At 35.7% G+C, this 5,316-nt stretch overlaps 1 pseudogene; it reads left to right on the top strand.

The window, feature by feature from the left end:
- The first annotated feature begins 1,975 nt into the window (after positions 1 to 1,975).
- LOC143590312 (uncharacterized) lies at positions 1,976 to 3,665 on the top strand (annotated as a pseudogene).
- Positions 3,666 to 5,316: the final 1,651 nt, after the last annotated feature.

Raw genomic sequence — 5,316 nt, forward strand, 5'->3', positions numbered from 1 at the left:
GAGTTGTTTTGTCAAGCATGGGCTTGGCTTGTTTATTATTTATCAAATAATTTGTATACATATTTTTATTATTTTTACATATTTAGAGAAAAACCTTAAACGAGCTTAAGGTTGGATCGAGCTCATTTAGAACCTTAAGCAAGCCAAAGCTCGACTGTGAAGTGCTAACTTGATAAATAGAAGTTCAAAGAAGGACGGAATTAAAAATACCCATGACTATTTATTAGTTCAGAAAAAGCTCGAAATGAGCCGAGCTTTTTAAGTCCTTCAGAAAAAGCACGGCAAGAAGTACTATTTTAATCTTGACACTATTCAAATTCAAACCGTTAGCTATTTATTAGTTCTAGTGCTAGTGACAATTATAGAAATAAACACAATGATATAAATACATTTACCAAATTTAAAAAAGAGTTAATAGCCATTTTCGTCTCTGTAGTTTGCTACTTTCGCCACTTTAGTCCAAAGTTTGAAATTTTGTCAATTTAGTCCTTATAGTTTTAAACATTAGCCAATTACATCCCCCGTCTAACGGCATCCAACTATGCCGTTAGTTTTAGGGGTATTTTTGTCTTTCTACTGTTTATTTTTAGTTAATGGTCAGTTTCGTCCCTGTGATTTGATACTTTTGCTACTTCAGTCCAAAGTTTGAAATTTGTCAATTTTATGTTTAATTTATTCAGTTTTTTTTTTGCTACTTTAGTCCATGATGGAATTCATTGGTAAAGTGGTCAGGGTAATTCCCTAAAACCGAACTATACCAAAAAAACTAAAATCATTTCTCTGATTAATGCATAATAGTTAGGGTTTAGAGGATATATCATAGCAAACATTTGGGTCTAAATCAACTTCAGGAGGTCGAATATCCAACATTTCCATGTTTGCTCAAGAAATTAATGCACTAAATCTCATGTGTGTTCTTCAAATCGTGGTATTGTTCTTGAATTCGTCGAATTCAACCCTAGAATTGTAGTCGATATGAAGAATTCAAGAACAACACCACGATTTGAAGAACACACATTCGACCTCCTGATGTTGATTTCGACCAAGATGTTTGCTACGATATGTTAATCTCTAAACCGTAACTATTATGTATTAACCAAATAAACGATTTTAGTTGTATCGGTATAGTACGGTTTTAGAGAATTATCTTGACCACTTTACCAATGAATTCCACAATGGGGAAGAGTTTAGAAAATGTCTAGAAACTAAATACGAGGAGGGTATGATTATTGTTATCGATAGAGTAAACGTAAACCTGTTTTGGTCGATGTTCGATGGTTTTGGGCTTGGATTATGCTCTTAAGGGCTATAAACAAAAAGAAAGGAAAAAAAAAACCATGAATAAATTAAACATAAAATTAAAAAATTTCAAACTTTGGACTGAAGTAGCAAAAGTATCAAACCACAGGGACGAAACTGACTATTAACTAAAAATAAACAGGAGAAAGACAAAAATACCCCTTAAACTAACGGCATAGTTGGATGCTGTTAGACGAGAGGACGAAATTGGCTAATGTTTAAAACTATAAGGACTAAATTGACAAAATTTCAAACTTTGAACTAAAGTGGCGAAAATAGCAAACCACATGGACGAAAATAGACATTAACTCTTAAAAAAAACAAAGTCATTTTTTATTACATAAAATGCAGAATAAGACAAAAGACCAGATTCCACTATGATTTTGATAGAAATACAAATAAGAAGATACATTCTTTCTGCATTTCGTAGTTGATATTTGGTAGGTTGAAGCATTCACTACACAAACTGCATTAGCTCCAATTCACTCGGATGAATCGCTTCACTTCTGTTCTTCATGCTTTCAGAGGTACTACTACTACTAATAATAATAACTCCTTTCTTGATCCTTTTTCATATTTCTTGTTAGGGCCTCACATTATTAAAGCTTCCATTCATTCGGATAGTGACCGCCAACGGTCTAAGCTCGATAAAGTTAGGAACTTGAATCATGCTTTGTATCTGTTCCATAGAATGACACTCAGACGCCCTCTGCCATCTGTTGTTGACTTCACTCAGTTGTTGCATCTTGTTACTAAAATGAAACATTTTGCTTCGTCTCTTGATCTTTTTAACCAAATGTGTGCAATTGGGCCCCCTGTTAATCAATACATCATGAGCATTGCAATCAAATGATACCGTCAGTTGTATCGAACTAAAGACGGTTTTGCTATCCTAGGGTGTTGCTTTAGGTGAGCTATTGCTCCAAATGTGGTCATATTCAATGCACTCTTAGATGGAATCGTCCACGAAGATAAGATTCTTGAAGCGGAAATGTTTTTCAAGAAGCTCATCAAACAAAAACTTTGTGAACCTAGTACGGTTATGTTTAGTACAATGATTAAAGGGCTTTGCAGGTCCGGTAATAATGTTGCCGCAATTGCCTTGCTCAGGCTAATGGAACAAGAAAACTGCAAACCTAATATCATTACGTATAACACCATCATTGATGGTCTTTTGAAAGATAAAATGATAGATGATGCTTTTAACCTCTTTAAAAAATGGTATTTAAAAAATATATTATGCCAAATGTCATCACTTACAACTCTTTAATATGTGGTCTTTGTAAGTTAGGTAGTTGGAATGAGGTCTTAAAGTTCCTAAAAGAAATGGAGGATGATAAGATTTCTCTAGATGTGCAAACCTTTAATGCATTAGTTGATGCGTTTTTCAAGGATGGTAAAGTAGATGAAGCCAAGGCTATGATAAACATCATGGTTGAGAGAGCTAAGCTTCCAGACACAGTGACATACAATACACTTATTGATGGTTATTGTTTGCAAGGGGAAATTATTAAAGCAATTGAGCTTTTTGATTCAATGGCACTAAAAGGTCTCCCCCCTAATGTTATTACTTACAATAGTTTACTGAACGGGTATTGCAAAAATTTGAATATAGTAAAGGCTATGCAGATATTTTAGGAAATGACTGATATAGGTTTAAAACCCAATGTGGCCACTTAGAACACCATGCTACAAGGATTGTTTCAGGTTGGGCGTTGCGTAGATGCACGCAAACTCTTCGATGAGATACAGGCATAAGGCCAAATTCCAGACCAATGTACTTATCAAATAGTTTTAAAGGGTCTTTGCAACAACAATCAGGTAGTAAAGGCGCTCTCTTTGTTCCAATTGATGGGTGATAGCAAGCTCAATTATGATATTAATGTGTACAATATCCTCATTGATGGTGTGGGAAAATGTAGGAAAGCTGATATTGCAAGGGTTCTATTCCATGGCCTAAGTGATAAAGGTTTGCAACCTAAAGTTAGGACATATACTGTGATGATTAATGGTTTTTGTCAGGAAGATCTATTGCAGGATACAAAAGACTTGTTTCGTAGAATGGAAGAGCGTGGGTGCCCACCAGATAATGTTACTTATCAAGTCCTTCTCCAAGGATATCTAAAGAACAAACATTATGATGATGTTGAGATGCTTTTACAAGAAATGGATGAAAGAGGTTACTCTCTTGACGCTACCACCGTATCGTTGTTAATTGATGGGATTGCAGCTGGTTCATTAGTAGAAGTATGCTTAAGTTGTTAGGTAAGCTTGTGCCAAAACAATTAATGGACGATCCCAGTTTTTATGCGGATCTGCGTGGGTTGGCGATTGTTGCATGTCTGGAAGAGAAACAAATGTTGTGATTGATGGTTTAAGTTATTTGTGGGATGAGAGATTAAGATTCAACTTCAAACTGATGTTTTTCATTTAATAGGTTGTTTGTGTGCGTGTGTGTTTTTAATTTGCTTCTTTAGACATGATGTTTCAGGTTCTATCGATTTTATATGCTAGTTCATATTTAATATCAACAATGTGTGTGTCATACACTGATCATAATCTTTCTTTTCTAAAATCAACTTTGTAGTTACAATCAACCCATAATATTTGAACATGTTAGGACTGCTATCATAGCATATTAACTTACAGTTCTGCAGCCTGCACACAGGTCACCATATTTTCTACTGTTGTTGAGATAACAAATCATAGCATTGATCTATAGGCATTGTAAATTTCATTAGCAATCCAGTTCTTTATCTAGTATCAGTTTTTACATGCAGGAATTTCTCGACCAAAGTTATTTTCCTTGTGGCGTTTCAGAATTAACTTCATAAAGACGTAAATGAACCGAGTTGTTATCCCCCCCCCCCCCCCCCCGATAGAGCCATTGTGTTCTTTTGATGCGTTAATTTCACCAAGATGTATGGAAGGACGCATGAATGTTGAGAATTCAGAATGCTGATCAGTTCTTTATGTTAGTAATGGAAAAAACATGAAAATATAATAATAGGTTCGTCATTTGACCTAGCTTCTTGCCATTTCTCATATTCTGGATCTAAGAAAAGCAGATTTATAGTTAGTAGGTTCGTCATTTGACTCAGCTACTAATAGGACTTTGGGACCATCTAGATGCCATAGCTATCTATTTGGTTCTTTGCGATTCGTAATACTTATGTGAACACTCGTCTTTATTTATGATGTATCAGCAACGATATCTTGTTGATCAGACATTCCAACTTCCTCAGCCGTTGTTTGTGGTTCTTGAATTTCTTCAAGATCAACAATATTATTTCCAGTTCTCCGACGAAAACAACTTTTATGCCACGAGGATCGAGCTTGCCATCAGAATCACTAGTGGCATACACATCACATCCCCATACGCTAAGGACAGACAAAATTGGGTTTACGCCCATTCCATATCTCATACGGGGCTTTGTTTACCTTTTTAGTTAGAGTGAGATTGACAATGCGGGCGACGGTTATTAGGACAAAGCTCCAAAAGGAGTGAGGTAAGTTAGTTATACACATAATCGATCGGACCATGTTTAGCAGGGTTCGATTTCTCCTATCGCTGACGCCATTATGTTGGGGTGTGCCGGGTGGAGTGAGTTGTGTGACAGTTCCACGCTTTTTTAGATGATTGATGAATTCTGATCTAAGATACTCTCCACCTCGTTCTGATCGAAGCATTTTTATTGTTTTTTCGAGTTGGTTTTCCACTTCGTTTTGAAACTCTTTTAACTTTTCAAAAGTTTCATGCTTTTGTTTCATAAGATACACATAAGCATATCGACTGCAATCGTCAATAAAAGAAACGAAGTATCTTTCATGATTCCTAGACACGGTTCTGAAAGGGCCACAAACTTTAGTATGTATGAGTCCTAGCAGATTCTTTGCTCATTCACTTTTATTAGTGAAGAAGTCTTTGGTGAGTTTGCCAGCTAAGCAAGACTCCCAGTTGTCAAAAGAGTCCGGTCTTGTGAATTCAAGAATTCCTTCGGATTGGAGTCTCTTAAC

This window comes from Bidens hawaiensis, unplaced genomic scaffold (assembly GCF_021521415.1).
Source record: "Bidens hawaiensis isolate Kalapana, Puna unplaced genomic scaffold, B.hawaiensis_p1.1 tig00038471_1, whole genome shotgun sequence".
Classification (NCBI taxonomy): Eukaryota; Viridiplantae; Streptophyta; class Magnoliopsida; order Asterales; family Asteraceae; genus Bidens; species Bidens hawaiensis.